The sequence below is a fragment of the Ursus arctos genome, unplaced genomic scaffold (assembly GCF_023065955.2).
Source record: "Ursus arctos isolate Adak ecotype North America unplaced genomic scaffold, UrsArc2.0 scaffold_8, whole genome shotgun sequence".
Classification (NCBI taxonomy): Eukaryota; Metazoa; Chordata; class Mammalia; order Carnivora; family Ursidae; genus Ursus; species Ursus arctos.
In genome coordinates, this window is record NW_026623100.1 from 60,042,680 (window position 1) to 60,068,719 (window position 26,040).

A 26,040-nucleotide genomic window follows, 5' to 3' on the forward strand; every position below is an offset into this window, starting at 1 on the left:
CATAATAGCAGCCACACAGGAGTGACGTACAAGCCCAGGCAAACCTGCTGCTTCAACTCCTCCCTAAATCTTTCCATCCTTGAGTGCAGACCTTCTCCATTCAAGGAAGAAATCAAGTTCTGCACGCAAGGCCCGCATTTAAGGAGGCTCTGAATTTGGACTCCTTTATTCCTTGATCCTCCCCACCACAGAAACAGCTCTTGAGAAATTCTCAGAGATGGAAATAACATCAGCGGAGGAACGTCAGTTGGGAGAGACTGTTCAGTGTAAGACAGAAAACACTGAGAGACCACAAATCTATAAACCCATAGCCGCATGGGACAATTGCATGGGAGAAAATGTATCACGGCCTTAGTTTATAAATATATTCTTCAAATACCAAGCCAAGGGCAAATAGACTAGCATGTGCTGGGGGAATTTAATATTATTACCTAATCCGTGAGAGTAAAAAAATAGTCAACAGTGTTGTAGTTGCTACCCCAGTTGAAAGGTTAGGACAGATTTAGAGGGAAAAAAAAAGAGTATATTTTTAGATTCTGTTTCACAGGATATCCAATAATATGGCAAACTTTGGGATCAGATCTGATGACAATAATACTGGCCATGAGAAAGCAGCAGGTGGTGTGATGCTAAACATGTTTTGGGTGTGTCTAATTATTAAGATATTCTGGAATAGCAAGGAAAGGTCAATAGAGGTACTGACCACATACTGGCTCACGGTAACTGTGTAGACCTTGGTTTGCTGCTTTGTGGCCATTTCAACTTTTCTGCCTGAATTTTTTTTTTTAAAGATGCTCTTTCTTCCTCCCAGCTTTAACCACATCACAGTGCTTCCTTCCACTGTAGGGGTGGGGTTCTCAGAGAAGGGAGCTCCTCCAGCCTTCACCCTTATCCCCCATTGGCTTCAGCCTGACATTCCACCTGTGAAATTTTTCCTCAGGGGTTTGCCTTTCTGAATCCTTTTGAAAATCACCCTCCTTGTAACAAAGTCAAAGGAGACCAGCCAACCAGCCCGCTTGGGAACAACCTCCAACTGTGGATGGCAAGCAGGACGGGGCCCAAAATAGCAGACAATGCTTCATCTCCACAGAGGAACATCGGCCTGAAATGCCCATAACACCACAGGAAGTTTTTACGTGAAACATAAATCAAAAGCTTCCCAACCACCACCACGGATCTGCTCTGATGTCACACAGAGAAAGTTCTAGGACTTCTCTCCGAACCACTGACATATGATGATGGGGGGTTAAATGACAGGGAAGGTCTAGAGCTGTGCTGTCCAATGTAGTTGCCTTTCCACACGTGGCTGCTGAACCCTTGAGATGGGGCCAGTGTGACTGAAGCACTGAGTTTTACATTTTATATCATTTCAATTAACTTTAAATTTTAAATTTTAAAATGGAACTAGTGTAAAACATCTTTCTGCTAAACATAACTTAGTTGTTTCAGTAGGACTACACTCAACTGTTGTATCATGTCATAATATTACTGTTACGGTATACACGTCAGCATATATATTATTTCCAGTATGTATTAATAATTTTTAAAATATTGATTACATATTGAAATGATAATATTTTTGACATATTAAATAAAATCCACTATTAAAATTAATTTCACCTCTTTCTTCTTACTTTCTTAATGTGGCTGCTACAAAGTCTTACATTGCAGAAGTGGCTAGCGTTATATTTTTACTGGATGGTGCTCGTCTAGTAGACAAGTGAAGATCTTCAAATGCAGGACCAGCAAGACTGTGGTCCTTGCTGGAGAAGAAGAGTTTGGGACAGGGGTTATAGATCCCATTATTTCTTTGGTTCTTGTCCAAGGGTTTAATTTCTTTCCAACAACTGTGAAAACTGAAAATGCTTAACGTTTGAATTTTTTATTGTGCAACAATAATGTGTAAAATGTTCCTATTTTGCCAACTGGCCCTCTGCCCCTAAAATAAATTCTTCAACTAGGGAATAGAATAACTTTTGTGCACAGAGGTCTCAGGCAGCATTGCTGGTCCCACAGCCCCAGAGTCTTGGGAGAACTTGGGAGTCACAACACAGTGCACAAAGCCATATGGGCCAGCGCTGTCTGCAGACTGAATAAGTCACCCCTGGCTGAGGCTGGCGCTACAATTTTTCAAACGTGTGGATGTCACCATGATTAATAAAATGTTAAGTTCATTTTAAGGTGTTACTGAGTTCAGAGTTGTTAAGGGGTCATTATCATGATATATTTTCTCAGTCGAAAGAATCTAAAAGTCAGCTGCTCACACCTGGGGCCTGTGGAGGGTTGAGTCTTTGCTAGCTTATCTGGTGCCCGTGTGTAAATTAGAGCCAGACATGCCACGGATTTCAGCCCTGACTCATCCCCAGGGTATGACCTGCAGAACGATATGCTGCAGCCCTGATATATTTTTATATTCAAAAAATTCTTTACATTTGAGAAGGCTTAACTGTATCCTGAAGAATACCCAACAACCAGCAAATAAGAAATGGATGCTCCATCTCCAAGGAGCCCTGCCCTTGCCCTTGTCCTGGGCCAGGGCTCATGCCTTCCCTCTGGAGACTGGTGAGGTAAGCTTCTGGACCTGGCCAGGTCTCAGGGCCAGGGTGGGCCCACAGTGGCACTATGGCATCCATCCCCATGGGGACCGTAGTTCCATGGACCAAAAGGTTCTGCAAGGAGCAAAGTTGGAAGGAAACTGGAATCAGGATCCTTTGACCTTGGAATTCATAGTGGAATAAAAAACATGCTATTTCTTCCAAATGCATTCGAATTTATTTAAATTTAGACCAGGGCTTCTTAACCTTGGCATTACTGACATTTTGGTAATTCTTAGTTGCATTACTGGATGTTGAGCAGAATCCCTGGCCTTGACCCATGAGATGCCAGTAGCACTCCCCTCTCAGCTGTGACCATCAAAAATGCTTCCAGTCATTACCACACGTCCCCTCGAGGGTAAACTTGCCCCCGTGAAAAACCACAGATTTAGAGTAGCAAAACACCATTTGTGACATTGGCTTCTTTTTATACTTTACATACTACCACTGCAAGCACGTGGACGTTGCAATCGGACATAACTGAATTCAAATTCTGACCCACATGTTACTAGCTGTGTGACCCAGAAGAAGTTGCTTAACATCTCTGTACCTCAATGTCCTCACCTGTAATGGGGCAGTAACTCTGCTGTCCTCACAGAGAGGTTGTAAGGATTAACAAAACAAAGCTCCTGGGGCGCCTGGGACGCTCAGTTGGTTAAGCGCCCCACACATGATTTCGGTTCAGGTCCTGAAAGCAGGGTGGTGAGATTGAGCCCCGCGTGGGGCTCTGTGCTCAGTGGGGAGTCTCCCTGCGATTCTCTCTCCCGCTGCCCTTCCCCCCCCCCACTCTCAAATAAATCTTGAAAAAAAGTAAGATAAAGCTCCTAACAGGTGGTCAATGAAGAGCAGCTAGAACACTTCGAAGCCCCCTTCGCACTGGTCGAATCCCAGATATCCATAGACTCACCCTAACATCGAGGCTGCTTCTGGTCTCGGCGTTCGTGAAGCAGCTAAGGACCCAGCCCCTAAAACCAGAGTACAGCGTTCACACTCCAGGCACGATCCGGAAGGGGAGGGGCTAAACCTCTGAAGCCACAGTTTTCTCCTCCGTTTAAAAAAGAGAGGGGGGTGGCGCCTGGGTGGCTGGGTCGGGTAAGCATCCCACTCTTGATGTCAGCTCAGGTCATGGTCTCAGCGTCGCGGGATGGCGCCCCGCGTCCAGCTCCGTGCTGGGCATGGAGCCCGCTGAGGATTCTCTCTCCCTCTGCCCCTCCCCCACCACCGCACATGCACGCGCTCTTTCTCTCTCTCTCTCAAAATAAAAAATAATAAAGAAAAAATAATTTTAAAAAAGTAGAGAGGAGAGAGAGAATGCCTCCCTCTCGGGGGCGTCAAGCGGTTGAAGTGACAGGTGCAGAGGCTGGGCTCATTAAGGATTATCAGGTGCTGCTAGCCTGCCGGTGAACCCAGGTAAAAGCAAAGGAAGATGTTTCAGAAAATGGCGACAAAACCGCAGTCTTTCTCACCCTCCCTACCCCGCCCCACCTCACCCCACCTTAAGGAAACTCTCTGGAACTCCGAAACCCTCACACCTCACACCTCATTTTGTGATCACCTCAGTTCCTCCTGGATACCTCTTGGAAATTATCTTCCTGTTTCTGGAAGTTCTCCTCAGTCTCCCCCCCGCTGAGCTGTTATCAGGTCCACCGTGATGACCCTGAGGCTCTCCCTGTGGTGGAGCCAGAGTCTCCTTCACGCGGCAGTCGGGCTGGAGCGCCTGCCCTCACCAACATGGCAGCCTGCGATTGCGCACCAGCGTCTCTGTGGGGCTTCAGGGTCCCCACCTGTGAAATGGGGCAGCCCGAGCATCCCTTTCTCCAGGTTTTTGAGTCACTAGGGACTGCAAGTGCTCCTCATTTGTACTGTTCTGGACATTTCTCTATCATTGTAATTCCACCTCACTTTAAAATAAACCTGCTTCTTTTTCTAAACCATAAACTCCCTTAGGTCAAGGACTCTATCCTATAGATATTTATATCCCACGTCATAGTCGCTGCCACCAGGCAAGTCCTCAGTAAACACGTGTTGAAGGATTGAGTGGGGGAGAGTGGGGTACGCGATCACTTTAAACGTTCTGTGACAGGGTGGGATTTTCTTCCCTCCTCACCCTCCTCTTACCTCTACCCCCACTCCCATCCTCTGCTGGGAAAATATCCTCTGTAAGAAGAAGCAGAGATAGAAATTCTATTCATGTAATAACTCACGGAGCCTGTGCAGAAAAGAAGTTAATATTTGCAAGATAAACATGATTTGATCTGCGGGAATTTGGTTCCTTTGGGAAGAACCCAAAGTATCTGATGCTGTCCCTTCAGGCTGAATATATGTGGCTGAGGACAGAGAGCCCTGGGAAGGGTGGGTCCAAAGGCAGAGGGGACTGTGAGGGGATAGGGCCACAGAGAGAAGGGAAATCCAATTTAGCCTCCAGTGTGGACTCCAATAGGGGGTGGCAGCACCCTGATGGAAATGGAAACAAGTACCTGGCAGCATCCTCTGGCTCTGTGAGTCTTCATTCATAAGCACCTAAGAGTTTTCTTTCTGGAAATCACTATGCCTGGAGCCTCCCACCCTCACTCCCAACAAAATGACCTAAGTAAGAGATTGCAGTCAGAAAACAAAGTTGGTATTGTGGTTTAACTGCTGTAGTTCAGAACTACCAAGGTGTCCTTTTGGGTTATATATAGAATGATGGTTTTATTGAGACTTTCCAGTCTATGAGACCTCAGTTACAACCCTACTGGCACGATTTATAGCCAGGTCAAAACTCAGATGCCTAGGTTCCAGTCTCCTCCCCACTTGCAAAAATGAGAACGTTTATAATTTTACTGGAGGTCAACTAGATGAACCAAAGCTTCATGGTGTTGTGGCAAAGAGAGCAAAGAAACAGAACTTACCATGAACTCTGCCGATAATTTGCGGTGTGACCTTGGTAAAGTCCCAACACTTCCAGACTTCAATTTTCTAAACATGTTCAATGGAACTCTCATTACTCACAGGGATATTGTAGAGATAACATAAGATGTGATACTAAAAACATATCAAATTGGGTAGGTGCTATGCACATTTCGAGATACTTCTGCTACCAGTTGGCTAAATAACTCATGTGTGAAGGCTCCTATTCATTCAGTGTCTAACTGGCAGTTGTATTGGTGGAGAGCCAAGGGCAGGGGAGGAGGCATGGGAGTGGGCAAGAGGAGAAAATATGAAAATGAGAACAGTATGTTCTCTTGCCCCAAGGATCCCCTCTCCCGGGAGAGATACAAGCACATACTACACTAAGTTTCAGGCAGAAAGAGTTGAACACCAGAGTAAACAGACGAAGTGTTTCTGGAGGGCCGCTTGCTTCTCACCACGCCCATCACCGCCATTCACAACTGGCAAATACTGAACTCTTGGGAAGCCAGTGGAGGTACATGGATTTGAGGTAGTAAACTCTACTCACTAGTTTCTCTTTGGATGTAAGTCGAATCCAAAGTTAGACTAGTTAAGTGAGATGGTTTTGCAGCTATTTGGAGAACACTATGGTCAGTAGATCAAATTCAGAAAAAAACAAAAAACAAAACAAAAATACAGAAAACCCATTTGTCAAGCAGAGATGAAAGTGAGTGGCGGCAAGTCCATCAGGGATGAAGGAGGCACTCCCCAGTGGCTTTCAGCAACACTTTTGCAGGCTGGACTCGGACACGTACATGAATAGAAAAATACAGAATGTGTTCATGGGCTGGAGCCAAAGGGACCAAAAAAAGGCCATTTGGGAGAATGCCTGCAGCTTTTTCCAAAATAGTCTGAGCTCCCCTCTGAGGCTCAAAGAAGATCATGGAGAAAGTGAGTCTCATTTTCTCCACCTCAGCACTCCCTGAGCCTCAACAGCATCCACAGTCCTTGGGACTAACCCAAAGCTTCAATGGAGGGAGAGGTGAAAGACTTCCCCTTATCTGCCCACAAACACTTGTCACACCCCAGTCATCTCAGATCCACAGCTTCTCACTATCTCCCAGTGATCAGAAGATGACTCCAAGCTTGGACATTTTGGTTGGGAACATCTGTTCCCTAGCCTCCCTGAGTTTTCCTTTGCTCCGTTTCAACTTTTCATTTCCATCTGGTCTCCAATGCTTGCCCTAAAGCATGCTCCCTCTCGGGTGTGCTCAGGACCATTTATAGATGGAAGTCCTACGCGTCCCTTGATTGTCTGTCAGTCAAGCTATCAGCAGGAACTGAGACGTCATAAATGTCCACTGTGGGAATAAAGCTGAACACATATATAGTTCTTCTCAGCATTCCTTCAGTTATTTTAAGGAAACACCCTTTTGCTCTAAAGTAGTACATCAGCTGGGACCCAGCCTTCCACACTGCTTTGGAAGCATGCCCCATGGGTCTATGTCATTGTCTTCCTCCTTCTCATGTATATCGCTTATTCCATGGTACTTACCTCTAGAAGAACATCTAGAAAACTGGTAGTGGTTGCACATGCACACCCAAACCCCAGACTCTTAATTCAGAGAAGGATTCTCCCCTAGAACCACCCTGGCATTTTAGCAAACTAGGGTTCTAGGTTTGCAGGCACTGGGAGAAGAACCTGGAAGTGACCCATGAGTACTGACCACACTCCAGACTCACTCAGCCTCTGCAAGGCCAGTGAAGAGTACAAATGGCAGTTCACAAAGCCTGTGTCTAGAATGTTTAAAAATACAAATCAAGATAACACGATATTGAGTAAAATATGTTCTCTCCTCCTACCTTGACCAACAGACCTTCACAATGACATGAAAGCCCTATTTGAATTTAGAAAATGTGGATTCCCTATGTTTCGTCAGAGAACTCTGAGAGAGGGTGTAGAGAGCTATCCACAGCCCCTGACCCCTGGCTATTCCCTCCCTCCATCTCTTCCCACCTCCTTACCAGCATGTTCGAGAGCTCACATTCACATGTGGACACTCTGACCCATGCCTTCCTCAACTATAAAGAGCTGCCCCTTGGCGACCCTCAGGCCTAGGATTAGCTCAGCAACAGCACTACATGCCCTTGGATAGGCAGATGAGAGAAAGAGGACTGGGCAGGCACTGGAAGCTGGCTTGCCATCACTTGTGCAGGGAATTTGGGGTTCTAGATACCCAGATCATGAACGAGAAACTGTGCTTCTCTGGTGAAGAGCTACCTTTGGTTGTTTTTTAAAAATGTCCACTCTACTATGGACCAATACTTTTATAAAATACAACTAAAATGTTTGAGAAGTATCAGATTGCCATCGAAAGTATGGAACATTTACTCTTACTTTCTGTATTGCTCACCATGGACCAGTAGTAAACAGACCATGCTTTGTGTACCACCAACTAGAAGCTGAACACGGGTGAACCAGGGTTCTATGCTGTTATCTCAAATCACCATAAATGTAGTGGCTTACAACAACAGATATTTATTATTTGGTAGTTTCCAAGGGGCAAGAGTCTACGCATGGCTTAACTTAGTCTTCTGCTCAGGATCTCACCAGGCTGCAGTCAACTTGTCAATCAGGGTTGGGGTCTCATCTGAGGCTCAGGGTCCTCTTCCAAGCTCACTGGTTGTTGGCAGAATTCAGTTCCTTGGGGCTGTAGAACTTGTGGCAACTTGCTTATTCGAGGCCAGAAGGAAAATTTCTCTTTTTAGGAAGGGCTAGTCCCCTTTTTAAGGGATTTCACCTGATTAGGTCAGGCCCACCCAGGAAGTCTTTTGATTGACTTATAGTCAACTGATTAGAAGCTATAATTACATCTCCTAAATCCCTTCACTCTTGCCATATAATGTAGCCTAATCAAATAAAAAATAAAAAAAAATAATGTAGCCTAATCACATGAATGACATCTGTCATATTAATAGGTCTTGCTGCATTCAAGGAGAGAGGAAGATAGGGGATAGGAATTTGGGTACCATCTTAGATTTCCTTCTACCACAGTGAACTTAAGGTGGTACGTCCTTTTGTCTCTGGGACTCTTCCCCTTATGGAGACAGGAAGGCCCGAGTATGACCTTCAAAAGCTCAGGGCCAGGGCAGGGGCTCCCCATGACCCAGTTTCACCTTCCACAATAGTTTCAGATTAGAATTGTACCAACATCCCCTTCAAAAGCCCAGACAGCAATGCTGAAAGACACTCCTCCCAAGGACTATTTGGTTGCTTTCCTTTCAATATTTCTTGCTTCTCTATAATCACAGAAGTTGTCTATGAACACAACAGTATTTTCACAGCTGTATTAAATCCATATTTCATAATTCTGGAGTTGCCAACATTTGGTTGCTTGGAGATTAACATTATCAATAAGAATTGCAGAGCTCTAATTCCATCTCTATCAGAGGCTGAGAATTCATTTGAGCTCCTTGTTCACATCACTGTGTCTTCCTAGAGATTACTGCAGGATCAGCCTATGAGCATCATTCTGATTCAATACATGGTGATACGCTGTACATGGCATGAGAGTGTAATGCAAAATGACTGGTTTATTAAACAAGCTAACAGGAGGTTATACACTCAAGTGAATTTTGGCCTTCAGTGTAATACTTTTAGAAGACCATACCCTTACACTAATGAGGCTGCCATTGCACAAATATTTTTAGGAGTTCCTCTTTGGGAATAATCTTCAAAAGCCTGCGGCATACCCTATTTAATAATCCAGGGGTAATAAATCTTCATCCATTGATAGTGAATTTGATTTCAGGGAAGAACCAATGTCATTTAGATCCAAAGGTCATGATCAATTTGTTAGCGATCTGACTGGATTATAAAAACAACGTACATATAAAAGTGCTTTTTCCAAGTTGCTCAAACTATTTGCTAACGCACTTCCAAAGTATTACGTACGATGACCAAATTATTGTGAATATGACCACAGCCTACCAAAGTGATTTCTTTGAATAATTTAAGACTACTGCTTTACAAATTATAAAGGGGCTATCACATACATATCTACGAAATAGAGAGTGGAAATATTTTTTAAGTCTAATGGTCATTAAATTTAAAAAATCAGGGCTTACAGAACGCGTTTTCAAAGATCTCACAGTTGGTAAATGGCAGAAGCAAGATTCAAGTTCAGATCTTCAAACCCCAAATCCAGGGATCTTATCATTAAACCAGGAAGATAGATACAGATAAGTGTGTGAGTTCCCACTGTCCCCAATCATGCCCATGGCAGATCTTGATAGTAGATGAAAGCACCCTTTCCTACTGAGCTAGAGCCAGCTCTTCAGGGCACCAAACCAATGAAATGGTGTTGATACTCCACTTATTTGTCTTTTTGCATTATACCCTGTTGAAGAAGACAGCACTTATTTGAATGTACAGTTTCCTGTATGTTTCTTTAAAAATTAGCCACATAATATGTTCGTTAATGACTTTGGCATTGGCTCTTGGTGTTTGTTCCAGGCCTTGAAACCTTAGGATTGTTTGGGGCATAGTAAATCCAGGTGTTTTCATTTATATTCCTCTTTAGAGACCCTCGAGAGTTACAGCAGACCACCAACACAAGCAAACACATCCATGAAGATGTTCTTGCTTCCCCAAGTTGTCTAAATGCGTCTCCAGTTGGCTTACTGAGGAGCCACAGCCCAACGTGAAATGAATACCTTCTGAAATGGAGTAACTACCTGGCTTCTGGCAATTTTAGGCTGCTCTGATTCCACGTGTACCCATTTGTTTAAATTAGGTTATTTTGTTTTTAAATTTGGGTTGCGTAAAGCAATCTGATAGCTTTTTGATAGTCTTACTCAGATCTCAATCGAGGCTGATTTGCGTTTTCCAACTGCCAACCACTTATTTTGACTGCAGGCTTCTAACAAATTAGTGGTTTTCAAAGGGCGCCTGGGGACTCCTGATCCGAATCATTTGGAAAATTTTTTAGTACCCTAGATATTGTCTGGTGTCTGATGGCATTTCTTAAGAATATGAATTTTTCACAAGTTCCCTGGATGATTTAAGATTATTCAAGAACACTGCAGGTTCTACTTCCTACTAAAATGTAGACAATTATAAAAGACCGTTGCTTTTGCCAAAGGAAAATTTATATCTATATCTACACCTGTATCTGTGTCTTTAATTCTTTAAAGCTAGTGAACAGTGAAGAGCTGTGGACACAAAGAAGGGTAAATGAACTAACTTCCTGAGAATACTGGACACAGAAAAAAAAAGCATTGGAGAATGTGAAGACAAGTCACTATAAATGATCTAACGAGAAGTACAGAGAAATTAAAAAAATATAAAAGGGGTGCCTGAGGGGCGCCTGGGTGGCTCAGTCGTTAAGCATCTGCGTTGGCTCAGGGCGTGATCCCGGCAGTCTGGGATCGAGCCCCGCATCAGGCTCCTCCGCTGGGAGCCTGCTCCCTCCTCTCCCACTCCCCCTGCTTGTGTTCCCTCTCTCACTGGCTGTCTCTCTGTCAAATAAATAAATAAAATCTTAAAAAAAAAAAAGGGGGGGGCGCCTGGGGGGCTCAGTCGGTTAAGCCCCTGACTCTTGATTTCGGCTCAGGTCATGATCTCAGAGTCGTGGGATCGAGCCCTGCACTGGGCCCTGTGCTTGGCACAGAGTCTGCTTGAGATTCTCTCCCACTGCCCCTGCCCCTCCCCCTGCTCTCACAAAGGTGCACTCACACTCTCTCTCCCTGTCTCTCTAAAATAAATAAATAAATAAATAAATAAATAAATAAATAAATCTTTTTTTAAAAAAGGAAAAGAAATAATTGAATCTGGAAGATAATGGAAAATCACCATTAAAGTGCTGAACAATAAATAAATAAATAAATAAATAAATAAATAACAAGTATCAGCCTAGAATTCTACATCCAGTGAAAATATACTTCAAAGTAGGGAAGAAATAAAGACATTTTCAAACAAGTAAAATCTGAGAAGATGTATTACCAACAGATCCACAGTATAATAAATGGTCCCTTGTGTTTACGTCACTAGTCTCCAGAGACTTTTGTGAATTAAAGGGAAGTTATGCCAGATGGAAGCTTGAATCTACAGGAAGGAATGAAAAGCACTGGAAAAAGTAAATATGTCAAATATGTCAGTAAATAGAAAAGACTATTTTTCACTTTTTCAATTTCTAAAAGATGTTTGAATGTTTAGATAAAAATAATCGCAAGTATTGTGGGGTTCATAACATATGTAGAAGTAAAACATGTACAAAACAGTGCTAAGGAATGAAGGGGTAAAATGGAATTAAAGTGTTTTAAGGTTATTACTTTGCCCATGAAGTGCTATAATTATTCAATGTAGACAATGATACAGTAAAGTTACATATTGAAGACACTAGAGCCACCATTTAAAAAAACAGAAGCAGAGTTAAGATCTAGTAGAGCAGATAAAAGGAATATAAAAATAATAATCAGGGGCACCTGGGTGGCTTAGCGGGTTAAGTGTTTGACTCTTGATCTCAGCTCGGGTCTTGATCTAAGGGTCATGAGTTTAAGCCCCGCATTGCGCTCCACGCTGGGTGTAAAGCCTACTTAAAATAATAATACTAATAATAAATCAGTCTAACAGAAGGTAGGAAAGAAGAAACAAAGAATATGTGAGACAAAAAAGCGTCTGACTCTTGGTTTTGGCTCAGGTCATGATCTCGCTGTCATCAGATTGAGCCCCACATCGGGCTCCGTGCTCAGCATGGAATCTGCTTCAGATTCTCTCTCCCTCTTCCTCTGCTTCTCCTCCATTCACATGCTCTCTCTCTCTCTCAAATAAAGAAAGAAAATCTTGAAAAAAAAAAACTTTATAAAATAAAAGGCACGGAGAATAGATATAGAATTATAGTGACTTTGGCCAAGCTCCTAACACCATATCTGACACCATGAGGAAGGAACAGACACTGTCTTATTTAATCCTCAAAATGGGATACCTTTTTATTATCTCCATTTTACTAATAAGGAAACGGAAAAATTCAGAACTTCGTAGTAGTAGCGAGGACAATAAATAGCACTTTCTGAGAACTACAGTTCCACGTATTTGAGATGTATTAGCTCATTATATCTTCGTTGCAACCTGACAAAGCAATTTTCTATTTGCTCCATTTTACAGAAAAAGAAACTGAAAAACAGAAAGGATTCCACAGGGTTGGCATTCAAACCCAGGTCTTTGTCTCCCTCCCACTTTTTCTCCAGTTGCCTCTTAACTAGCAAATTAAAAACCACTACATTACTCATTCTTTTGGCAAATATTTGAGAACCTACTATATGCTGTTTATTGGTTTAGGCACTGCTGGTCCAGTAGTAGATAACACAAAATCCAGGCCCTCAAGGTGCTTAGAGCACATAAATATAAGTCAACGTTATTGTGTTAACATGGAAAGTGTACATCTCTACCTAGAGTAGCCTCTTTCATTTACAACCACTTTTGAGAAGACGTTTTGTCCGCAAGGCAATATGCCAATAGTAATCTATGGAGGACAGTATTATCTTCCCTCGATTTGCTGGCTGTCTTGTCCCAGAAGTCAGGAAATAGCGACTGCAGGTAGATGTGTCCTCCTAAGAACTGGAGTTGTCCTTTCCACAGTGACACATCTCTTTCTTACTTTTATCGCACCTCTCAGCCTGTTCAGCCTCAACTGTCCTCAGTGGCACTGCTTTCAACACCTCCTGACTGAGAAGAGTCAGTTTCTGGGATGCCCTGATCAAGGCCCCAAAGCTGGGGTGAAACACAGCACGAGATACGGTTGTGAATGGACGTGAGGCTCAGGACTGCTGCTGGATGAAGCCAACACAGAGAAGAGGAGAAATCCAGAAAGCCTCAGAGAGTGGAGCCGGCGGTCCGTGTGTGTCGGGTGGAGCATGCCTACTTCAGGACTTGTTATGCAAGGGCATGAATCCCCTCAGGGCTTCAGCTGTCCTCAGTGGGGTCTGTGGTTACTTGCAGCTAAAAGCATCCTCACAAGACAGCATCGCAAAGGCCTCTTTGTTATTAAGAACATGTATGCCTGGGAATCTTTGCTATAAACCACCCCATTTCCCAGAGGTACTAGCCAAGGAATTCTCCCACAAACCAATGAAATTCTCAGTCTTTGTGGTCAAATGCCCTCTGTCTGCCCTCTTCTTTCCTTAGCTTTATTCCCTTAGACAACTACTCAAAGACACTTGGTACATTGAAATCACTCTAGCATTACCAAAAGCTATGCGATGCTGATTGGAGACACTTGAAGAGAAATAAAGCTTTGAACTAAAGCATGTTTCCTAGTGTTATTGAACAACACAAAAATAGGACCTACTTAGCCATATACCCCCACTGTGTTATTCATCGTCTGGCTGCTTCGGTGAGTGCCAAAGTGCTTTTGGGGGCCTCCTGAGCACTTCTTTCCTTTCCACTCCTTTCCTTGATTGCATTCAAAAGAACTAAAAACAAACAAGGCATTTAATTACTAAGGGTTATTCATTATTTTGTTCAAAGCCTAAAAGCTCGAAAGAATCAGAACAATTTATTTTCTGAATTCACTCATCACAGTTTCCAAACCGGCCAACATGGGCCAATCTTTAGGACTTATTGAAAATGTTCTTTCACTGTAATGAAAGGGCTGTATTACCCCCGGACCAATGGCCTGAGATGAGCCTGTGGGCTGCATGCCACAATCAAATCTGTGTCAAAAGATGTACAGAGAAGACTGCTTGGGAGTTTGGGAGCAACTTTATTCTAGGAAGGCCAGTCAATTCCAAATTAACGTAATGTTGAAATAGCCTTTGCCTACAACAGAAAGATGATCTCTCCTGCTTTGTCAATTCCAGAAATTGCATTTATTCATTTTTGTCATAGTAGGCCCAGAAAAGTACAGAGAATAATAAAACCAACACTTACCTAGTAACCACAGTGATTTAACAGATGCGATATTTTGCCATATTTCTGTCACGTATAAACATCATGATGGGGATCTCTATTTGACCAATGGAATGAACTGTTAAGTTAAACCGATAGTCCCACTTCCATGTTTCTCTTTAAGGGACATTTACAATTAAAACCTTTCACTTCTGAGTCTTTTGCAACCACGATTTCCAAACAGAAGAGACAGGTTCCAGAAGAGACCATAAATATTTCAAATAGGACTTCAATAGAGCTTTGCTCCTGCCTGAAGGTGGGCTAGAGCTGGCAATGAGTCTGTGTGGACATGAATATGGGACATTTAGGAGAGATGAACATCCTGGAACCAGGAGAGTGGCTAGATCTGAAGATCGCCTTCGGGGAGACTGAAAGTCTCAAGTTACTTTTACTTTATTGATTTCCTTTAATGTAAACATATTCCGAGATTTCATTTTATATGCATCTCCATTTTAATAACATCCATACACAATTTGAACGGCAGAAGTTCAGTAACTTAACTCCTCTCAGTCCCCCTATGTCGCTGACATGCACTGTCACATCTAGCCGTTATGGGGCTTGAACGACTTTCCTTTCTTCCAAATAAGAACATAATAAAGTTCCCCTCAGCTCCCATGCCAGCCATATAGGCCTGGAATGTCTTTTTAGAGCACTGACAGATTTTTGTAGCTTTTCCCTAGTTTACAACCCTCCTAGAATAAAAGCAGAGTTCAAAACGGGGTTAAGCACAACATGTTAACAGATACAGACATACTTACCAAGAGCTGTCTCAGGAAGAATCTACATCCCCAGGCAGGAAGACAGCAGACGATTGCTTCTTCATCTCACTTTAAAGCAAAGTCATGTATTTTTCCCTCTTAATGCTTAAGCATCCTATCTGGGTAAAGCTGAAGAAATAAAAAATTAAAAAATTAGTTCTGGAAAGAGATTGTCAAGATGGTTACACAAAATTGTAAGTGAACTTAGTGCCACCGAATTGTACACCTGAGAATGATTAAAAGGGGCAGTGTTATGTTTCACTACAGTGACAATTTTTTTGAAATTAGAAATCACAAAATATTTAAAGAATAGCTGAATAACAGGTCAAATGAAATTGTAAAAAACTAACCTTTTATCCTGTCTTTTGGGCAAACAGAAAGACTTCCAAAGTTGACAAGATACAAGTCCAGGTAGAGTTTACAAGTATCAGGTGTAGTTCTATTTCCTAAACACCCTGTGGATTGAAGTCCACTCATGCTTTTTGCTTTCTAAACAAGGAAAAGAGCAGGATATCTTATGATTAAAACTATAAGCAATTCCAAATTTAAAATATGGTTTTACTCTGCTTCTGGATAGGACCCTCTCTGCTGTTTCTCCTCTCCAGACATCCTCAATATCAGTCATCTGGTCACCTAAGTTCATGTGGCATTATTTGACATTACAAAAATACAATTTGGCAGTGCCTGGGTGGCACAGTCAGTTAAGTGTCTGACTCTTGGTTTCGACTCAGGTCATGATCTCAGGGTCCTGAGGTCAAGCCCCTCCTCGGGCTCCACGCTCAGCACAGAGTCCACCTGGGATTCTCTCATCCCTCCCCACCGTGCACGCGCACTCTACCTCCCTCTCTAAAATAAATAAATAAATCTTTCAAAAAATACAATTTTAATCTGTGTTAGGTCATACTTGTTTACTTTGCTATGCTGTTTCTATGGGCACCTTGTAAAGATCAGGTTACTGTGGAAAAGCCCTAACAAATCTGTGCATGGATTTTGTTAAACATTTAGCATGTTTCCCAAAATCCACTAGTGAAGGACTCAAGAAAGGTAATAAGGTGATCCAGTTCATTTTATTATAATGACCTGTCGCCTGGGAAATGTGCACCTTGTATGCCCCAGAAATATCTGACTATAACCAAATAGAAAAACTAGCCTTTAGAATTTCTCCCTGACATGGCCTTAGTTTACAACCAGCCAGTATATGATGAAAGTTTATGCTCCTTTTCCACATAAGTTATTTTTCCAAATGAAAATTGTTCCCAGCTGCTCTGACCCAGATGTGTTGGCAGCCCATGCTGTGAGGGCCATTTTACAGGTGATGAAGCCCTCAGACAATAAAGTTTACACAACTTGTATATAGCTGGTCTCCAATGCAACATTGGACTTCTAACACCAGCCCCGCCCCCACTCCCCAAAAAAGGTAGTGATTTCCTGACACTTCACTTGTGGCACAGTTAAAAGTGGATTTCAGTGTTATAGACCCAACCAAATTTATGTAGGCCCCAGGCTTATGAAAGAAGAGTAAGATAAATTACCTAGCTTTCCCCTTCTTCTCAAGAATTCAGTCTGCTTTAGCTAAAAATAGCTCCGGACCAGTAAGAAAATGATCAGAAATTGTCTCTGGGATTTGGCTTCCAGGAGAGGTAAGTCATGATATCCAAATGGGCCCCCTGAGTTGCCATTCATCTTGTACCTTTACACTGTCCTGTTCTAGACTGTACCAACTTCACTCGCTCCTTCACACTAAAATGAAATGTCGTTTTTCTGATGTAGAAGTTGATAAAATTAGTGCAATATTATGTTTCATTGGGAAGTCATAGGACAACCAAAGCAGTTGACGGTGATCAGGGTGACTATATGTCCAGGCTTTTCTAGGACGGTGCCAGGAGGTTTAACATATATCAGATGCTTCATTTTATTTTTTTAATTTTTCTTTATTTTTTATTTTTTTAAAGATTTTATTTATTTATTTGACAGAGAGAGAGACAGCCAGCAAGAGAGGGAACACAAGCAGGGGGATGGGAGAGGAAGAAGCAGGCTCCCAGCAGAGGAGCCCGATGCGGGGCTCGATCCCAGGACCCTGGAATCACGCCCTGAGCCGAAGGCAGACGCTTAACGACTGAGCCACCCAGGTGCCCCCAGATGCTTCATTTTAAAAGACGTTATTAATAATACTGGAAGCAAACACACTGGGTGGACTTAGTCCGGCACTTGGCAGTCTCAGCCTCTACCAGTCTTGAACACTAGTGTTGAGACACAAGGGCAATAAACTGAGATCTCACTTTTTCTCCTGGTGAATTCGGAACGATGACCAGCTATACCTTTTCTCTTTCCCTAACCATTTCCTGGTAGGGGACAGCTAGCACTGCCTTTGGAGGACAGCTTGATGAAATGCAGTGGTCCAGCCACCAGTTCCTCGGGACTCAGTGGTGGTGAGCAATGCCCCTGCCTGCCACCCCTCACTCGTCCCTGCTGTGGGCTGGGGGGCGCACACACCAGCAGGGGCAGTGGGAAATGTGGGGAAGCCCGGGGTAGGTGTAAACGGGACACGGGCAGGAAATGCAAGCTGAGCAGCCGGGTCACAGAGCACAGACTGCTGGTGAATGCTCTCGCGTGCAGCGGTTTGTCACTCACCGTACGGTGCATTTACAGCAATTATTTATTCCACTGTTGGGTAACATCTTTTCCTTTTGCAATACACTCTTGGGGCAGCAATCAGCTTGGAAAGATCAAAGCACATGTTTGGGGAAAAATTAAAATATTAACATTGTAGATAAATGAATAACTTGCATAAAATACTGACCTCCTGATTCTGTGGGGATATCATCGTGAAAACCAGCAAACACAATTTTGCTGAAGAAACATCAGCTCTGACTTCCAAAGTGAGTGGCTATGGAGACGGTGCACAGAGATCACAATCTCACACCAGTGGCTGCACAGGTGTGTTTTCCGACATTCTGTGCCGCTGAGCTTTTATGTAGATGCGATGACCGTTCCTCTAAACTAACTTCCCTCCTTTTCAATCCCAGGGTTTCTTGTGCCTGACTGAACAATGACGTATTAGCTGCTAATGAGTCGCCATCAGCAGAAGTAGTGCTACGTAAACAGTGAAATGACTCAAGGTTTCTATCAGGGTCGTCAGATACTTCCAATGAGAAATTAATTCTATTAATGGTTCATTTTTTAAAAAAAACTAATTCAGGGAATAAAATTAAACCTTTGGAAAGTTCATTCTGTCAAAGGTGAAAAATCTGACATTATTCTTCTTGCTATTATAAATCCAGTTTAAAAGTTCATCACTGGGGGCGCCTGGGTGGCTCAGTTGGTTAAGTGTCTGCCTTCCGTTCAGGTCATGATCCCAGGGACCTGGGATCGAGCCCTGTGTTGGGCTCCCTGCTCAGTGGGGAGCCTGCTTCTCCCTCTTCCTCTGCCACGTCCCTGCCTGTGCTTTCTCTCTCTCAAATAAATAAATAAAATCTTAAAAAAAAAAGAAAAAGAAAAAGAAAAGTTCATCATTGAAGGGAAACTTCGTTTTTGAGGTAGTGTATTTTGATGGCCAGAGAATCCTGGTAGACACAGTATTCTTACTAACAGAAGAACCTGAGGAGCAGAAATGTACTTGGACTGGGTGCTGGAACATATACAATTAGTACTTCTGTCCAAACAAGCTGTGGTGTCTCCCAAGGGAAATGGAAGCTAAGTTGTCAAATGTTACACAGACGCAAAGTAACTGGATCACAAAATTCTCCTTCTTGCCTACCAAATGACTTAGAATATCTGAGTCTTTACGATAAATGATTTTCTTAAAATCACCCTAAGCGTCTTACAACGTTGGGTTGCACTTTCCTCAAAATCATCTGGAAGTCTTCAAAGTATTGAGTAAATGGAATTTCTTTCTTTCTTCTTCTTCTTTTTTTTTAATCCAGCTTTTGAGCTTGAAGTTTTTGGAAAATTGCAATTATTGAAAACCAAGACAAACCAGCAGGACCAGCTACATAATTTGCGGGGCCCAAGCGCAAAATGAAAATGCTTGTTAAAAAATTAAGAATTTTCGGATAGCAATAGCAGAGCAGTCAGCCAAGTGTGGAGGCCTTCTGAGCACTAGGTTCTGTGTGACTGCACAAGTCACAAGCCCACGAAGCCAGCTTTGCAAACAGGAAGACATTGAAACGTATCCCGCAGAAGTGGGGGGTAGGGCACAAGGAGTGCTCTAATGCAATATTTTGAAATTCTATAATTGTGCCCTAGATGATCTCAACCTGTGAGAAGAACATTTTGATGGAGCTCCTATTTTTATTTGGATAAATTTAAATTCTGTCCCAGAATAGAATGTAATTGAGAGGCCTACAATTTTGAATCATCTAAATTTGGTGAACCATTCAAAAGAATCATACATAGAGACAATTTCTTCAACAAGTTGTATTATAAAAATATTTGCCAAAAAAAAAAAAAAAAAAAAGGAACTCTGAATGAAGGCCAGAATTACCTGAGCAAATATTTGGACCAAATTATTTACACTTCTCAATATTTTAAAAAATTAGAATTGAGAATAGCCTTTGTTTAGCAGGATTGCTCTTGCCCCCGTAAAGAGAATATTTTCTCAGTTAATATATTATGAGCTAGACAGAAGTCAATGTTAAGTATCAGCAATTTCAAATTTCTTAAGCCCTAAATGCAGACAATTTTGTAGAAAAAGTTAAAAATAATGAAACTATTTAAAAATACATTCTACAGGGAGGCCTGGGTGGTTCAGTCCATTGTGCATCCGACTCTTTTGATTTTGGCTCAGGTCATGATCTCAGGGTCATGGGATCGAGCCCCACGTCGGGCTTGCGCTCAGTGCAGAATCTGTTTGAGATTCTCTCTCCCTCTCTCTCTGCCCCTCCCCACCACTCGAGGGAGCTCTGTAAATACATGCATACATACATCAAGGCTTTAAAAATATATTCTGCAAAAAAAAATACCATGACAGATAAGTTAAGAAATGGATTAAAGTACATAAATATGTATCAAGAAAAATTTTTCTGCTGAAAATTTTTTTAATGTTCAGATCAATATAGAGAAAATTTTCAAATTTGCTATAATGGACACAGATACATGTTCTTTCATTTCTTCAAGAGAATCTTGAGGAGTCCCTGAATACAACCATTCTACAGGTCCACCAATGTAAGAAACCAATCTGTTGGTAAGTAAACGCTTCAGAAAGTTACCATTCTAATTATTTTTATGCCCCCCTTTGCTGCCGAGGTATCTTGATCTGGTGACATATTACATCGTTCCCCTACTCGTGATGATCGTGGCCACCATGTGTTAAGCACTTGAGGTGAGCTGACACTTTGCAGGCATGAGCTCATCCAATCTATAAAACAAGCCTACAACAGGCCATGCGGGATCAACCACCGTAACTGCGGAGAAAACTGGGCCTTCAGGTGGTTTGGCCACTTCTCTAGGGTCATGGAGCTGGGAAAAGATCTGAGCCCCGGCCTCCTCTGACTCCCAGACTGTGCACATCCAGACATCCGTTAGACGAGTTCACCACAGACTCTGATTTAAGAGGACCTTTGCCCAGTAAGTTTCCAGGAAGGAACCCAGATCTCGGATGTAACTGTCCAAATGCGGGTGTCTCTAAAAAGGATGAATGTGGGGAGCTCATCAGCACTACTAGTTCCTATCTTCACTTTCTGGCCCCGCTAATAAGGAGTCAAACAAAAGGCCCTTCAGTCTCCAACACTTGGCAATCACTAACTGTATCTGTGCAAGCCCTGTGAGCCACCAAAGGGAAATCGGATCTGGCTCCCTGCCCCCTAGATCTTTCCCTTGAGCCAGGAAAGGGGTGACATTGGCCACGTGAGTCCCCTGGGGCACAGGCCTTCACATCGCCCAATCCTGTGGGGGCTCTCCTAAGCAGAGCTTCATTCTTGGGCCCTCCAGGCCACCGACCTGCCTTCCCCTCTTCTTCCTCCTCCATGCGGAGTAGGCCACAGCTGTCTGGAAGCCCCTGGTTTGGAAAGAGGCAGAGAGAGACAGAGACAGAGACAGAGACACAGAGAGAGCAAGAGAGAGTAGTGGAGGACAGTGACCCCAGGGTTGGGCTTAACCCTTCCCAGCTCTGCAGAGTGTGAGGACTTGGACTCTTGTCACAGATTGAAATTTTCTAGATCAGTCTCTACTGTGTGTTAGTGGAGACACTTCCCCCAAGATACCCAGCATGGATGTTAGAGAAAGACAAAAGGTATTTATCAAGTCTGGCAGAAAAATCCCCTTGATTGATGAAAATTCTTCATGATTTCATTTCACTATTACTGTGGGCAGTGAGCTGTGTCTTTATTTAAAACAAAGGCAAAAAGTTGCTTGGGTAACTGGCCAGAGAACTTTGCTCCAAAGAGACTTCACAAATTAGGAAAACTCATGAAAACTCATTTTAGTTTTTCACCCCAAAACTTACGGTGTTGCACCAAATAGATGTGCTTTACCTTAACATATGTGATCTATCCCTCACAAAAGGGGACACATATCATGACGTTTATAGCCCAGAGCACACTAATCAAGTTGAGATAAGAACCATCAGGATCTTAATCCACAACCACTGAGTATTCAGAACCATACTGTGCTACTTAGGTGGGTGCTTTCAAAATCCCATTATTTATTCTATCTGAGTGGCTGTGCAGAGAGAAAAGGCACAAAATGGAATCTTTCTAGCTGGAGACTCGGTCTCTCTTCTTTGGTCTCCACAGGCCTTTGCTCAGCCAGGCTTCCAGCTAGTACTACACAAACACAAGTACTTGTGATATCACGGATAGCAGCCTGTCCTCGGCAGGCTGAGAGGGATTTCTTGAAAAGGCATTAAAAGTCTGCCTCCAGGGGTGCCTGGGTGGCGCAGTCGTTAAGCATCTGCCTTCGGCTCAGGTCAGGGCGTGATCCCGGTGCTCTGGGATCGAGCCCCACATCAGGCTCCTATGCTGGGAGCCTGCTTCTTCCTCTCCCACTCCCCCTGCTTGTGTTCCCTCTCTCGCTGGCTGTATCTCTCTCTGTCAAATAAATAAATAAAATCTTAAAAAAAAAAAAAAGTCTGCCTCCAAAACTCACCTGAAACTAATCTTCACATAGGGTGGCAAGGTACAAGATGGGGTTCTTTTGTGGGGAAGGCAAAGAGAATTTTAAGAAACTCCCTGTAGCACCTATAAAGAAGATTAAGATCCATTGCTTTTCTCTCTCTTCCAAATGAGCTCTTCCTGAAAATGTAAAGAGATCCCCTTCAATGGCCTAAAGCAGAAAAAGAAACAGCTTTTTCTGGAGTTATCAAGACATTCACATATGCCTGGGTCTAATGAGGCTAAAGGGGGAGGTGGTGAAAAACCTATGACTGTCTCCCCTTCTGATGTCCCCTTCCTCAGAGCCATAATAATAGAGCAGGAGATGCTGTGAGTCACTGCCCAGATTCCCCAGCAGGGCCGAGGCTCACTGTTAGGTGACCGTTAGCTGCTGAAGGCTCACAGCTGGGCCTGTCCCCGGGCCTTGCCCTCGACCCCCAAGATTACCCCCTCCCTAAGAGCAGCCACCGACAGCGACTGGTCCGCGCAGGGGTGCACAGGCCTGGCCACCCCAGCTCTCTGCAGGATCATCTAGCACCTCGTGTCACCCTGCATGGTAGTTCAACTTCTCCCTCTGTCCCACCTTGTGTGTCCCAGCTAGCTTGTCAGTGTGACCCCTTGAGCATTCCCTGTAAACTTCCTGCCTGCAGACTTCCATCTCAGTCTTCCCGGGTCACCCGACCTGCGACACTGACCATGGACAGGGCACCTGTGACCAACACATCAGGCACTTCCTACACTTTGCGTCTAACCCATGCAGCACGTCTACCAAGTGGCTATTATTAGCTTCATTTTATAGATGATAAAACTCAGGCTCAGAGATATGGTGTGCCTTGCCTATAATCACACAGCGAGTGAGCCACAATTCAACATTTATAGGCAGGACTTCAACCTTACATTGCATACAATTCACTATGTGCATGACGCTATACCAGGGTCCCAGTGGTTCTGATCATATTTTTATAGAGGGTAAGTTTCATTAAAATAAAAACTGCATTTTAAAGATGAATGGAGAACATCTATAAAGGGGTAACATGAGGGAGTATAAATAAATAAGAATAAGTAAGAGGTGTCATTTGGTTAATAGCACTGTACTAATGTCAGTTCCCTGGCTGGGATAACAGACTCTGGTCATATCATGTGTTATCACTGGAGGATGCTGGGGGACACGTACAGAGGAACATATGCACTGTACCATTTCTGCACCTTCTTGTGAGTCTAAATTTTGAAATAATATGTTTAAAAATTTCTAAAGTAAAAAAAAGAATGAAACATAAGAGATTCTGATGTCTTAAGAAAAACGCTCCTCAAAAGGCAAATTTAAAAGGTAAATTAGGGAATCCATCCCATTTACAATAGCACCAAAAATCATACGTTACCTTGGAATTAACTTAACCAGAGACGTAAAGGATCTATATTCTAGAAACTATAAATCACTCTTAAAAGACATTGAAGAAGACACAAAAAGATGGAAAAATATTCCATGCTCATGGATCGGAAGAATTAACATAGTTAAAATGTCCATGCTACCCAGAGCAATCTACACTTTCAATGCTATCCCGATCAAAATACCAATGACATTTTTCAAAGAACTGGAACAAACAGCCCTTAAATTTGTGTGGAACCAGAAAAGGCCCCGAATCGCCAAGGAATTGTTGAAAAGGAAAAACAAAGTTGGGGGCATCACAATGCCGGATTTCGAGCTGTACTACAAAGCTGTGATCACAAAGACAGCATGGTACCGGCACAAAAACAGACACATAGACCAATGGAACAGAATAGAGAACCCAGAAATGGACCCTCGGCTCTTTGGGCAACTAATCTTTGACAAAGCAGGAAAAAACATCCAGTGGAAAAAAGACAGTCTCTTCAATAAATGGTGCTGGGAAAATTGGACAGCTATATGCAAAAGAATGAAATTTGACCACTCTCTCACACCATACACAAAGATAAACTCCAAATGGATGAAAGACCTCGATGTGAGATAGGAATCCATCAAAATCCTAGAGGAGAACATAGGCAGCAACCTCTACGACATCGGCCAAAGCAACCTTTTTCATGACACATCTCCAAAGGTAAGAGAAACAAAAGATAAAATGAACTTGTGGGACACCATCAAGATAAAAAGCTTCTGCACAGCCAAGGAAACAGTCAAAAAAACTAAGAGGCAGCCCACGGAATGGGAGAATATATTTGCAAATGACACTACAGATAAAAGTCTGGTATCCAAGATCTACAAAAAACTTCTCAAACTCAATACACGAGAAACAAATAAATCAAAAAATGGGCAGAAGATAGGAACAGACACTTTTCCAATGAAGACATACAAATGGCTAACAGACACATGAAAAAATGTTCAAAATCATTAGCCATCAGGGAAATTCAAATCAAAACCACACTAAGATACCACCTTACGCCAGTTAGAATGGCAAAAATTGACAAGGCAAGAAACAATTGTTGGAGAGGATGTGGAGAAAGGGGGTCCCTCCTACATTGTTGGTGGGAATGCAAGTTGGTACAGCCACTCTGGAAAACAGCGTGGAGGTCCCTTAAAAAGTTAAAAATTGAGCTACCCTATGACCCAGCCATTGCACTACTGGGTATTTACCCCAAAGATACAGACGTAGTGAAGAGAAGGGCCATATGCACTTAGCAGCATTGTCCACAATAGCTAAATCGTGAAAGGAGCCGAGATGCCCTTCAACAGATGACTGGATTAAGCAGCATTGTCCACAATAGCTAAATCGTGAAAGGAGCCGAGATGCCCTTCAACAGATGACTGGATTAAGAAGCTGTGGTCCATTTATACAATGGAATATTACTCAGCTATCAAAAAGAACGATTTCTCAACATTTGCTGCAACATGGACGGCACTGGAGGAGATAATGCTAAGTGAAATAAGTCAAGCAGAGAAAGACAATTATCATATGGTTTCTCTCATCTATGGAACATAAGAACTAGGAAGATCAGTAGGAGAAGAAAGGGATAAAGAAAGGGGGGTAATCAGAAGGGGGAATGAAGCATGAGAGACTATGGACTCTGAGAAACAAACTGAGGGCTTCAGAGGGGAGAGGGGTGGGGGAATGGGATAGGCTGGTGATGGGTGGTGGGAGGGCACGTATTGCATGGTGCACTGGGTGTTATACGCAACTAATGAATCATCGAACTTTACATCAAAAACCAGGGATGTACCGTATGGTGACTAACATAATATAATAAAAAAATATTTAAAAAAATAAAAAAATAATAAAAAGGTATTTCAGAATAATTGCTAAAGAGTGATATTAATCAGCTCTCAATAAGAAAGTAATATAAATACTTTCCTATGATCCACTGAGGGCTGAGAGAGTCTTCCTCCCCTTTGAACTAATGATGTGAGATTAGGGCAGGCCCTAAGATTCTTTCCTAATTGGGGCTTCAAAAAAAACAAGCTGCTAGACCATAAACCGTCTCCCCTTAAAGAGTGGAAGAGAATGCTCTTATGACACCTCTTTTCACAAGGAATTCTAGGCAGAAGCAAGGGTGTGACCACAGGGTCCTGCAATGTTTGCCTGTCCATAACCGTTCTCTCCAGCCCTCCTGGGGGCAAGCCTCCCCACATTCACCTGGTGTTAGCCTCCCACCATTAGAACCCAAATCCCCCCTGGACCCTAAACAAAGGGACCACCCAACCAGCAGATGCTGTCTCCATAAGGCTGTGGTACACAGGGCAGCCGTCCTGGAAGTCAGCTCAGCTCCTTCCCAGTGAACTCTGTCCAATACAGAGTGGCCTTTGGTGTGTG

The 26,040-nt window shown here is 43.0% G+C and overlaps 1 long non-coding RNA gene across 1 annotated transcript in view; it reads right to left on the bottom strand.

Annotated features, from left to right (window-relative positions):
- The window catches only part of LOC113241109 (uncharacterized), a 52,623-nt gene extending 28,968 nt beyond the window's left edge, over positions 1-23,655 (bottom strand). Inside the window, exons 1-3 of the long non-coding RNA XR_007190776.2 lie at positions 17,802-23,655; positions 15,521-15,659; positions 13,814-15,299 (exon numbers count right to left, since the gene is read on the bottom strand). This is a non-coding gene — a long non-coding RNA (uncharacterized LOC113241109). The remainder of the gene's footprint in view (positions 1-13,813; positions 15,300-15,520; positions 15,660-17,801) is intronic.
- Positions 23,656-26,040: the final 2,385 nt, after the last annotated feature.